The sequence below is a fragment of the Crotalus tigris genome, unplaced genomic scaffold (genome assembly GCF_016545835.1).
Source record: "Crotalus tigris isolate CLP2741 ecotype Arizona unplaced genomic scaffold, ASM1654583v1 scf7180000023825.297174, whole genome shotgun sequence".
NCBI classification, from domain to species: domain Eukaryota; kingdom Metazoa; phylum Chordata; class Lepidosauria; order Squamata; family Viperidae; genus Crotalus; species Crotalus tigris.
In genome coordinates, this window is record NW_024100210.1 from 60985 (window position 1) to 74016 (window position 13032).

Here is a 13032-nt window from a genome sequence, read left to right on the forward strand (position 1 = left end):
TACAATGAAAAAGCAAACATGCCACAATACTAGAATAACCTCGTACATTAATTATGATTCATTTGATACATGGAAGATTACACACATCCAAATTCAGATATCCGTTCAATCATGAAATTCTTTTGTTGACTTGGATCAATCACAAATTCTTAGCAATACAAAGGGTTATCATCAAATATATCTGGAAGTGCTGGGAATAGATTTTATAATTGCAGATTTACGCATACAGAGAGAAATACAAACACACACATACACACAAATGTGTATATGGAGAAAACCTATGTCTTTCAAGCTTGGAAAAATCTCCCAAAATGGTTAAAATCAAAGCTTTTGAGCTAATTTTAGAGATGTGGGGGCTTTAACTGATGAATAACAGAATAATAGAGTTGGAAGGGATCTAAGAGGTCTTCTAGTCCAACTCCCTGCTCAGGTGGGGAACTCTATACCATTTCAGAAAAACAGTTGTCCAAACTCTTAACAACATTCAGTGATGGAACATCCATTTCTTTTGTCTAACTGTCAAGAAATTTCTCTTTAGCTCTAAGTTGGTCCTGTCCTTGATAGGTTTCTAGCCATTGCTTCTTGTCTTGCCTTCAGGTGCTTTGCAAAATTGGTTGACCCTCTCCTCTTTGTGGCTGACCCTCAAATATTGGAACGCTGCTATCATGTCATCCCTAGTCTTTCTTTTAATTAAACTAGACATAACCCATTCCTGCATCCGTTCTTTATATGCTTTATACAGTAGTGGCCAAAATTGTGGAAACCTTTTGAGAAAAGTGTACATATACTGATCCAAATTCAAAAGTGTTATATTTCAAATCCAGTCAGATAGTTAACTCAAAAGAAACGATCTTATAACAAACAAATATATTTTAATGAGAAAGATTACTTGCGTTCATGTTGAGATTGGTGCTGCTGGGAATACATTGGTTGTTCATCTTTCAGATCTTTTCCTTAGGTAAGAAGATTTTGCTCTTTATACCACCTTATAAGGAAACCTTCCATGGCCCATGCTTCTTACAGACAAAGAGGTTCCCATGTGGCTTGTGTCCAGGAAGTCTCCCAAAGACCTTTGGAACTCCTCCCACTGACCCATCCACATACCTAGCATTTAACCCAATAACTGCCAGACCTTCCAACATAGAGCTGGGTCATAGAGCTATATGGGTCATAGAGCTCTATGGGCCAGAACACTCCCCGCTTGGAAATTTATATTTCCACTATTAAAATAGTAAAAACGTAGCATCAAGGCATGCAATACTCATTGTGGTTAACTTGTGACTAACTAGGTAAAAACTTGGTATCAAACATGCATAATTATGAAAAAGGCAAGTGTTACATCAAACAATGCATAAGGCAATACATAATTTGAGGTTTAATCTTCTGGTTCAGTCTTCATCGGCGATGGACCAGTTCGGTGATCAGCCTGGTACAAGTATCTTTGAGTCACGACCAGACTCACATGGCTTCACGATCTGGATCTCAGCTGGGTAAACCAGTTCATCAAGTGGGTGGGCCCGGTGCGCAGTCTTGTCTCCCAATGAGACAAGGCCTTCTTCCTGTGCAGGAAACTGGAACCAAATCTGGAACAGAAAAAACTGGAACCCAAGCTTCTCGGGAATGAGGGGAACTGGATTCACAGGATACTCAGGAACTGAAAAACCTGGAAAGACATAAACAGCTGGATCTGGAAACTCAGGAACAGCTGGGGCTGAAGAATCAAGATCAGGAACATCAGGAAACTCAGGAACAGCTGGAGCTGGAAACTCAGGATTAGGAACATCTGGAAACTCAGGAACAGCCGGAGCTGAAGAATCAGGAGCAACAGCTGGAACTGAAGGGTCAGGAACAGCAGCTGGAAGTGAAGAATCAGGAACAACAGCTTGAGCAGAAGACTCAGGATACTCAAGAACCGAAGGGTCTGGAGCCACCGGTGGAGTACTGAAGAGGGCTGCTACTGTTGTCGTCAGGGTGAGGACTTCATGTGTGGGTGTCAGTGTATTTAATGACATGGAGTCCATGAAAGGCAGTAAGTCTTTGCAGGTTTCTACAAGGCTAATTGGGGTGCTGAGACAAGTGATCAAGATGATCAAAACTATGCCTAACTTCAGTTGTCTGCGCTTAGACAGGGTTTTGAAGTGGATTGGTTGACGTTTACCGGGTGTCTGAGGTTGAAGGTTGGCACTTTGATCTGAAGCTGGAAGTGCATAACGTTTTGGTCTATGTGGCATCTGTCTATTTGGACAGGCCAAGAGCTGAAGACTTTCTAGCCAGATCAGTTCTGTTATCTGTGTGGCAAGGTTGGGCCACTTTACTTGGTTAACAAAGTTCTTATTTGTTGGCACATGTTGCCATTGTTCAGGGCTTAAGGATGTTTCAATCCTTTTCTCTCTGTTGTTTACATGGACGTAGAAGTGTCCACTTTGTTTGCAGATGTAGCTTGACATCACCTTGCTGTCTGCGTAGAAGGTGGTGGACTGTAGTTCAAGGCACAACGTCTTTGCTGTCAAGTTGGTCAGCTTTACAGCCAAAGTGGTGCCATATAGCTGTAACCTTGGTACGGTGTGGCCTTCTTGTGTTGTTAGTCTTGCTTTTCCAAAGAAGACACCAAGACTGCAGCACTCCCCGCTGTAGACTCTGATGCATCTTATGGTTGCAAACAAGATAACGTAAGTGTGGCTCTCCCCGCTGTAGAGTGAGATGTATCTTAAGGCTGCAGACACCTTCGTAGGCACATCTAAGGAAGCGTACAACTCTTTCTTCTGCACTGGGGCAGGTGAGCTGGAGACATACATGCGCTGCACTTGCATGCTTTGGAGACATTTTGGGAGTATGCTCCACGACTCCCAGTCTTGGGGGCGTTGTTTGTCTTGTTTGTCCTTTATGGACAAAGCTAAATTGTAGTAAGTCTTGCTTGTCTGGAACACGGTTGCTTCCAAAACAGGTTTGGTTGTTACAAGCGTGCGATGCTCTAGGTGCAGTTGGAACACTGTTGCTACCAAAACAGGTTTGGTTGTCACAAGCATGCAGTGTTGTTCTAGGCACGGTTGGAACACTGTTGCTACCAAAACAGGTTTGGTTGTCACAAGCATGCAGTGTTGTTCTAGGCGCGGTTGAAACACTGTTGCTACCAAAACAGGTTTGGTTGTCACAAGCTTGCAGTGTTGTTCTAGGCGCGGTTGGAACACTGTTGCTACCAAAACAGGTTTGGTTGTCACAAGCATGCAGTGTTGTAGGTGTGGTTTTATGGGGTTCAATGGGGTAATAACGGTGGAAAGATCTTGTGGCACTCCCCGCTGTGCAGTTGTTGCCATCAGGTTCGATGTGGCAGCAACGGCAGGAGGATCTCGTGACCTAGGTGTCGTGTCATCAACTCTGTGGTTGACCAGCGAATCAGGTTGTTGAGATTCCTCTGTTTGTCTACTCGGTCTTGGGGGGCTTGTGGCTGGCTGAGGTGCTCTCATCTGTGTATTCTGGAGTGCGCTTTGGTTGTCCACATAGGCCTGTACATGGCTGTGAGAACTTTCCCTTCCTAGACTTTCCAAATTGGGCGTTGACATGGCATCTTCTAACTCTCTCTGCAGGATCGCTTCTATTGCGGCTGCCTCTTTTGCTCTCTGTTGTCGCTGGAAAATCTCAAAGTTGGCCTGAGCTTTGGCCAAGTCTTCTCTATGTAGCTTGTCGTCTACTGCTACTTGTGCAGCAACGTTAGCCCTTGCGGTATTGATCTGTACTTCCCTGAGACGGGCGGCGATGCTCTCTGCTCCTGAGGCTTGAGATGTATGGCTCTGGCGAGAAGATGCCTTTGAATGGCGTGAGGGTCCTGTGACGTGCGGTTGTTGGGACATGCTGGAATGTGTCTTGGATATGTGGCGAAAAGATGAGGCTGTTTCAGACACGTGGGATGGATATGCGTGCGACCATTGGGATGGTGCATATGAGTAGCGGGAGACTTTGGACTCGGCTCTGTCAACCAGTCTGCATTTCTGGCGAGGCTTGGGCTGTGGAGAACCCTGTGAGCTCTCTAGAAACTTCTTGCGTTCCTTGTTTAGTGCCTTGAGGTTGTGCATCTTGCTATCGATTCTTGAGTCTCTTAATTGTTCTTGAATGTCCTTGAGTTGCTGTTCAGAGTCCATCCATTGCACATAGGCGTCTTCCTTATCTCCTTCCACTGCGTGTGCCCGTTCTGGGGAGAGTTTCTCCTTCTGTTCGTGGTAGAGTTTGTATAATCTCTCCCAGCTTCTTTCATGGCGCCTGTGGATGGTGTGCCATTTCTCCGCCAGATGTGAATGCATGGCGTCTGTGGGCTGGTTGATGTGTCTCAACTAGGCTGATAGGTTGAACCCCTTCTGCTAGACCAGTAGGATGCTCAGCTATGGCTAGGATAGGTTCAGTGTCCTTCTCAGCTATTTTGAAGAGAATTTGAAGAACTTCTCTCTTTGACCACTAGGGGTCGCTACTTGTAGATCAGCTTCTGAGGTGCTGTCTGTGGGTGGAGATGCCACTGGGTACTTCAGTGCAGTTCACCCCTTCACCACTAGGGGTCACTTGCTGTGGGTCAGCTACCAGGGTGCTTTGGCTTCGAGGTTCACCCTTTGTCCACTAGAGGGGCTTCTCTGGGTGCGGTTAAAGGCTTGTGTGTAGAGCTTCCTTTAACCACTAGGGGGCGTCTGGAGAAAGGCTAGCCAAATTCTTCCTATTACCACGTTACTGCTAGTGAGCCACTGAGAGAATGTAGAGGTACAAACTCCCATCTGGTCATTTGCAGGCTGGGACTCCGGGTCATCAGCTGTGATAATGAGCGAAGAGACTTGGCTCTTGCTTCCTGTCTCTCAAGCTGGGACAGCTTAGCCTTCAGCTTGAGTGAGTGAGTGAGTACTTCTGGTAAGTTCACTCTGTGCCCTCTAGGGGGTGTTAAAAAGGCTAACCAAATTCTTCCTATTACCACGTTACTGCTAGTGAGCCACTGAGAGAATGTAGAGGTACAAACTCCCACGTGGTCAGTTGCAGGCTGGCACTCCGGGTCATCAGCTGTGATAATGAGCGAAGAGACTTGGCTTTGATTTCTCAAGCTGGAACAGCTTAGTGCTCAGCTTGGGTAAGTGAGTGAAAGCTTCTGATAAGATCACTCTGTGCCCTCTGGGGGGTGTTGGTAGCTTGGGATAACTTTAAGTAGCTTGCACTTTAACTAACAGATTTGCTCTGTTGTGTGCTGAATTAATTGTGGCTGTTGTGACTCAGCTAGAAAAAAAAAATTACATGACCACCAGGGGGTGCTTCTGCGATGATTCCTCCTTCTAACATTGGCTGAAATTCCGAGCATACTATGGCAACAGATGAGTTTATTGAAAGGCAATAAACCTTGCTTTTGTTTGAACTTTAGAGGCAGTCATTAAACAGTTCTTTGTTTCAGGCTGCGTGATTCACTGGCAAAGAGGAGAAGGGGAAAAGCCCAAGCTCCTTTTGGTGTTAAAATTCAAACTTTTCATGCAAGAAACAAAGTAATTTTGAATCAGATACAAGGCACTTTTCATTTTGAAAGTTAGCTAGCAAGTGAATTAGCATAACAAAACTTCTGAATTACTCCTTGAGAGCTGTCTTTTACACAGACACGGCTTTGCTTTGCAGGCTCTTACAAGCATCAAGAGAATCTTTACTTGCTTGAAGGTTTATGCAGAGAAAAGGCTGACCAATTTGATTCTCTTTCTTCAAACTGTTGCAGCTTTGAGAGGAGAATTAATCTTTGCTTTCAAAAGATGGCACAAATTATGAGTAAATCTTCTTACTATACTGATCCAAATTCAAAAGTGTTATATTTCAAATCCAGTCAGATAGTTAACTCAAAAGAAACGATCTTATAACAAACAAATATATTTTAATGAGAAAGATTACTTGCGTTCATGTTGAGATTGGTGCTGCTGGGAATACATTGGTTGTTCATCTTTCAGATCTTTTCCTTAGGTAAGAAGATTTTGCTCTTTATACCACCTTATAAGGAAACCTTCCATGGCCCATGCTTCTTACAGACAAAGAGGTTCCCATGTGGCTTGTGTCCAGGAAGTCTCCCAAAGACCTTTGGAACTCCTCCCACTGACCCATCCACATACCTAGCATTTAACCCAATAACTGCCAGACCTTCCAACATAGAGCTGGGTCATAGAGCTCTATGGGTCATAGAGCTCTATGGGCCAGAACAGTACATTTGAGGTTTGATGGCTAATAACACCACTTCTTTTTGGAGTAGTACCATAAACGTATATATCAATGGAAAGATAATTTAATCAAGAATGTAATGCAACAAAGATTGTTCAATTATCTGTATTCTATGAAAGGTTATAGCCATATAACCAGAAAAAGGAAGCACAACTTGCTTTGATTGATATCAGGTAGCATTCCTTCATCTGATTGTAGCCAATGAGGATGAGTGTTTAGAGAGCCAATCAGGTGTCATCTTATTTTGGCAATAAGCCAATCAGATCACAGTAGGATTCAGTTATTGATGTCATGTATTGAAGCTGAGAGGAGGACATTTGTGAATGTGTTATGTGATCTCTATCAAGTTGGTTGTGTGCTTTTTGTGTTTTTTCATTTAGTGAGCTTGCAAAACATAATAAAATTAAAGTAATGGTGCAAAGAGTTGACTGGTCACCCAGAAAGTGATGTAAAATAGTAGTATTAAGTGAACAAGGCTACAGTTATAAAGAAATTAGAAGAAAAATTGGTGGAAACTTAACCAAAGGTGGCATTTCTAAGTTTTTGAAGAGGTATAATGAGACTCAGTCATCACAAAACCACTCTGGTAAAGGCAGGAAAAGGTGCACAACAGCAAGTGATGATAGAAGAATTAAGAGACTGTGCCTACGTGACAGAAGAAAATCATCTGGGTGTATACAAGATGAAATGGCGCAATGCAATATGAAGTTGAGTGCAAGAACTGTTCAGTGCAGACCGCAGGAATTTGGCCTAAAATCTAGAATTCCATGAAAAAAGCCACTTTTATCTCTCAAACAAAGGTTAAAAAGACTAAACTGGGCTAAAAACCATGTTATCTGGACGGAGGAACAATGGGACGTGTTATTTGGAGTGATGAGACCAAGATCTCCCTATTTGTGATGGTGATGGCATAAAATATGCAAGGAGAAGAATCGGAGAAGATTTGCATCCTGATTGCATTACGTGTATCGTGAAACACCCAGTCAGTGTTATGATCTGGGTTGTATGACATCAAAAGGTGTGGGCAGAATTTGTGTGATTAACGGGAATATAAATGGCCAAAAATACATTAATGAAATACTTCAGCCCAAATTGAAGCCTTCCGCACATGATCTTTTCCAAGACAATGAAACATTTATATTTCAACAGGATTCAGCTCCATGTCATGTTGCTGCTGTGTGCAAAAGGTGGTTTCAAGATAATCATATTCCACTACTGGAATGGCCTGGGAATAGCCCAGATCTTAACCCAAATGAAAATCTATGGAGCCGACTAAAGAAACTTGTTAGTCAGAAGCGACCCAGCAATAAAACCCAGTTAATAGAAGCAATCATTCAATCTTGGTTTCACATTATAACAGCTGCAGAACTAAAGGACATGGTTCACTTCATGGGAAGACGTTGTAAGGCCACAATTCATGCTAAAGGTTACCCAACTAAGTATTAACTGACATGGTGATAATTTTTATATATCTCGTTTTTTCTATGTGTTTCACTTTTCTTCTTTATAACTGCTATTCTAATAGCAAATCCTTCATAAAAGTTATTGGATTACACTCTTGATTAAATTATCTTTCCATTGATATATAATTTTATGGTACTACTCCCCCCAAAAGTGGTGTTATTAGCCATTAAACCTCAAATGTAGACTTTTCCCAAAAGTTTTCCATAATTTTGGCCACTACTATAACTGATGAAATGATGCTTAAAGCCTCTGCAAGATTTAAAGCACCAGTTTTGCTCATGGAAGTCCTCAGCTGCAAATAAGAGGAGAAAATACTGTCCACAATTACTCTGGTGATATCCCAAATCAAGCAGTCCTCACTTACTGACTGCAACTGGAAAGGGCATTTATGTCACTAAGCAGCCCGATCATGAAGCATGATGTCACATGAGAATGCCAACTTACATCTGTTCCTCTGCATTTGTAAAGCAAATCCAAGTGGGTTGTTAAAAGCAATTTCACTTGCAACTTCCTGCCGGCATCCCCAGTGATTTTGTCTGTCAAAATCTAGTTGGGAAGGTCACAAACGGGAATCATGAGTGTAAGATACTGCAACCATCATAAATGTGCAACAATTGGCAGAAACCAAATTGGTGCATTTCCTTTTCCGGCACTTTTATAATGATAGGGTCACTGAACAGCTGCTACAATGACCACTAATTTGTTTTAGCAGGCATAAGTCTGCTCTTACAATGCCATTGTAACTTTGAAGGCTCAAGAAACAAGTGATAAGCGATGACTACTTATACCAGCGGTTCTCAACCTGTGGGTCAATAAAACCCAGTTAATAGAAGCAATCATTCAATCTTGGTTTCACATTATAACAGCTGCAGAACTAAAGGACGTGGTTCACTTCATGGGAAGGAAGGCGCGCCGGAGTCCAGGCTGCCAGGAAGGAAGAAGGAGATTCAGCAAAGGTAAGAGAAGAGAGCCACCTGCTGGTGCCCAGTGCTGGTAGCGGCTTCCTTGCCATCCTCTTCCTCTTCTTCTTCCTCCTGCCCCCATGGCGGCTCGGGCAGGCGCCGGGGCAAGAGGGGTGCCTGGGGGCAAGCAGCCAGGCTGGACGAGGGGCTGGCGGGCCGCACGGCACCAGCCCCCACCAGAGCTCCATCGGATGGGCAGAGGGCGAGGTCAGGCAGCGCAGAGGCAGCGGGGATGGCGGCAGCGGTTTTCTCGCCCTTCTCCTTCTTCCTCCTGCTGCCCCCAAGGCGACTCAGGCGGGCACCGGGAAGAAGAGGGGTGCCTGGTGGGGAGCAGCGGGCTGGCAGAGGGGCTGGCGGAGAGGCTAACGGGCTGTGCGGCACCAGCCCCCACCGCGGCTCCATTGATGGACGGAGGACCAGGCCGGGCAGCGCGCGTGGCGGGGACCCCCGATGATGCAGCAGTGGCCGCTACTGGCACTGCTGCCGCCATCCCCGCCGCCCCCGAACTGTCCGGCCTGGTCCTCCATCCATCAAGAGAGCCACGGTGGGGACTGGTGCCGCGCAGCGCGCCGGCCCTTCCGCCAGCCCGCTGCTCTCCCCAGGCACCCCTCATCCTCCTGGCTCCCTCCTGGGGGCAGCAGGAGGAAGGAGAAGGGCAAGAAAACTGCTGCCGCCGCTGCCAGCTGAACTGAGCTGCAGTGCTGAGCCAGTCTCCATGCCTCCTGGTTGCCCGGCCGCACTCCGCCCCGGCCGTCCTCCACACCGCGTGGGAGTCTCCCCCGCGTTGCCCAGCCCGCCTCCCTTGCCGTTGAAGGCCACCTCGGCCCTCTGGTGCCCAGCGCAGCCGTGGGGCTGCCGGGCAAGAGCGGCTCCTTCCCGGCTTGCCAGGCTCCGGGCCTCGGAAGCGGCCAGGAGGCGGGGAAGAGGGCGAGGCGGCGGCGATGCCCACACGTAAGTCGGAGGCCAGCTGGCCGGGCTGGCAATGGGGCTTCAAAATCAAAGGAGAAAACTTGTTTCGGAGCTGTAAGAAAGGATCCCTCTCCCCCACCCCGATCCCTGCCATAAGCAGCACCAGACTTTGGAAAAGCACTGCTCCGGGACTCTTGGCTACAGGGGGCAGGCCAGCGGCGGCTCTGCTCAGATATGGGAGACGAAATAAAAAGGCCGGAAGGGAAGAGAAATCATTCGAGCAGACCCCGCTTTGGATAAGGCTTCGCGGCTCGGAGCATTTCATTTGGAAACATTGGCACCAGTTTTAATCCGGGCGTTTGTGCTTTCTTACCCCTGCGCGCGCGCCTTTGCGTTTTCCCCAATGGTAGCCAAAAAGGGGGGGAAGGGGCAACGGGAAACATCCTTTGACACATCATTTACACTCCCGCCTCCCCAATCAGGCTTATTTGGAAATCGGTCCGACGGACCTAGCTTCCTCAATCAGCCACCAGGGGTTAAAATATCTTTCCCCGTCGAGCGTTATAAAGCACCTTTTCCTTCCTTCCTTCCTTCCATCCATCCATCCATCCATCCATCTCCTTCCCTTCAATCTCTCTTTCCTTCCTTCCTTCCTTCCTTCCTTCCCCCTTCAATCGTCTCCATCTCCTTCCTTTCCCCTTCAACCTTCCTTCCTTCCATCCATCTCCTTCCCTTCCCCTTCAATCTCTCCTTCCTTCCTTCCCTCTCCTTCAATTTCCTTCGTTCTCCATCTTCCTTTCCCCTTCAATCTCCTTCCTTCTCCATCTCCTTTCTTTCCCCTTCAATCTCTCCTTCCTTCCTTCCTTCCTTCCTTCCTTCCTTCCTTCCTTCCTTCCTTCCTTCTCCTTCCTTCCTAACCCCTTCAATCGCCTCCATCTCCTTCCTTTCCCCTTCAATCTCTCCTTCCTTCCTTCCTTCCTTCCTTCCTTCCTTCCTTCCTTCCTTCCTTCCTTCCCTCTCCTTCAATCTCCTTCCTTCTCCACCTTCCTTTCCCCTTCAATCTCCTTCCTTCTCCATCTCCTTTCTTTCCCCTTCAATCTCTCCTTCCTTCCTTCCCCCTTCAATCTCCTTTCTCCATCTCCTTCCTTTCCCATTCAACCTTCCTTCCTTCCATCTATCCATCCATCCATTTCCTTTCCCCTTCAATCTCTCCTTCCTTCCTTCCTTCCTTCCTTCCTTCCTTCCTTCCTTCCTTCCTTCCTTCCTTCCATCTCCATCCCTTCCCCTTCACTTTCTCCTTCCTTCTTCCTTCCCCCTTCAATCTCCTTCCTTCTCCATCTCCTTCCTTTCCCCTTCAATCTCTCCTTCCTTCCTTCCTTCCTTCCTTCCTTCCTTCCTTCCTTCCTTCCTTCCTTTCCCCTTCAATCTTCCTTCCTTCCTTCCATCTCCATCCCTTCCCCTTCAATCACTTTCTCCTTCCTTCCTTGCTTCCTTCCTTCCTTCCTTCCTTCCTTCCTTTCCCCTTCAATCTCCTTCCTTCTCCATCTCCTTCCTTTCCCCTTCAATCTTCCTTCCTTCCTTCCCCTTCCCTCCCAACATTTTTGAGCAAGGAAGAGTAAGCTTCTCCAGCGAGCATTGCTATATTGTTTTTGTGACTAATCGCTATGCTTTAATTATGTTCAATTCGTAGCAATGAAAATACACCCTGCATATCAGATATTTACATTATGATTCATAACAATAGCAAAATTACAGTTATGAAGTAGCAACGAAAATAATTTTATGGTGGGGAGTCATCACAACGTGAGGAACTGTATTAAAGGGTCACAGCATTAGGAAGGTTGAGAACCACTGACTTATACAAACTGAACATGCCAAAAACTCTTCAGTAGCTATTTTTAAAAAGTGCTAGGTTAAGAACGGTTGAACCTGGTTAATACATGGATGGGGCACCAATAGGAAATACCATGTTTATTGGCAGGACATGGAAGTAAAAAAAAAAATCCATTAAAATCAGTGGCACCTTCAGTTCCATCTTGTTGCCAAGAAAACAGAAAGAATAATAGAATTACAGAGTTGGAAGGGACCTTGGAGGTCTTCTAGTCCAATCCCCTGCTCGGACAGGAGACACGATTACCATTCCTAACAAATGGCTGTCCGGTCTCTTCTTAAAAACCTCCAGTGACGCAGCACTCACAACGTCTGAAGGGAAGCCATTCCCAAAGAATCAACCTTCACTTGAAGGAGACTTTTTAAATCTTCCCACCAGCAGAAAATCGCAGCCCCCAGTTTAACAGCCTGCAGCACCAGAGGACTTAAAAGTTGGGGAGGGAAGGGATTGGCAGCTGAGATGCTTCAGCCGAGTTGCTTCTCTGCTTGGACGCCGTGAAGGAAACCAAACAGCCCTGCTTGCTCCCGGCTTCTTCTCCGACCTGCCCTCCACTCACCTTCCAGCTCCTGCTTCTACCCTGGAAAGAGCACAAAAGCCACTTTGCACACCAAATTCCTCCCATGAGTGATCAAGAAGAGCAGGTTCCTCCGCGCTTCTCATCTCTTCCCATCCTTTCTAGCAATACAGTACTCGATGGTTTTAACTCCTTTAAACTCAAACACAGATGCCGCCTGCTGCATTTTCAGCTTTCCAAACACAGTGGTTGCCTACTTGACCGTAGATAGGTGGCAAAAAAAAAAAAACATATTTCGCTCATCTCTACCTAAGCCATTTGCAAGATTTTTTTTCCCTGATTAAAAACTATCAAGTCGTTTTTGACTTCTAGCAATCGATCTTTGCAACTGATCCAAGTGAAATAGTGAAATGTGATGTTACTTAGCTTGTGAAGATTAGCTGTGTGCTGAGCCCTAAAAGTTCATGGCCGTTTCTCAGAATTATAGAATAAACTTTTTAAACGTTGATTCTCAGTGGTGATAAACACCTCTCTACATCCCAAATCTTTATAACCGATTTCCTGCGGCTTCCAAGGATTTAGGCCATGGCAACACCATCAGGCTAGATCCTCCAGGGGAGGCAACTTCTGCTGGCCAGGGCTGCATCCAAGGACACCCAGCATGCCAGCATCATTCCTGAAGGAGGACAGTGTATATCTGCTAAGTGTTAAATGCCATGAACTTCTGTAAATTTTCTTGCACAGAAGTCACAGAAATCATTAAGTCACAGAGAGGGAAAAATAAGAAGCAGGGTCCAGAAAATGTGGGGCTAAGACTAAGGCTAAGACATGGTAGAAGAAATATTTCTAAAATACATTTTTAAAAAGAAAACAAAAGAGAAGAATAGAATATCCCACCAAAGCACATGGCCAACGGATCACCAGGCTAACCTTTTTAGTGGGACACCCTGCACTGCCGTTTTTAATGTACATCTCGAAGATTTTGGATGGCGATAGTGGCCATTTCAGCTATTGGATCTGAGCTCTGTTGCATGGAGGAATCTGGAAAAAAAAGAACTGCAAAGTATATTTTATTGATT

At 45.7% G+C, this 13032-nt stretch overlaps 2 protein-coding genes across 3 annotated transcripts in view; both read right to left on the reverse strand.

Annotated features, from left to right (window-relative positions):
• LOC120298237 (zinc finger protein 84-like) overlaps nucleotides 1-905 on the reverse strand; it is a 17230-nt gene extending 16325 nt beyond the window's left edge. The window contains exon 1 of the mRNA XM_039321738.1: nucleotides 40-905. The gene's annotated coding sequence lies outside the window, so the exon portion shown is untranslated. The remainder of the gene's footprint in view (nucleotides 1-39) is intronic.
• The window catches only part of LOC120298239 (zinc finger protein 774-like), a 14154-nt gene extending 2020 nt beyond the window's left edge, over nucleotides 1-12134 (reverse strand). Inside the window, exons 1-2 of one of the 2 annotated variants that reach the window (XM_039321743.1) lie at nucleotides 11996-12134; nucleotides 8122-8223 (exon numbers count right to left, since the gene is read on the reverse strand). The gene's annotated coding sequence lies outside the window, so the exon portion shown is untranslated. The remainder of the gene's footprint in view (nucleotides 1-8121; nucleotides 8224-11995) is intronic. The other variant, XM_039321742.1, reaches the window with a different exon arrangement.
• Between the last annotated feature and the right edge of the window lie 898 nt (nucleotides 12135-13032).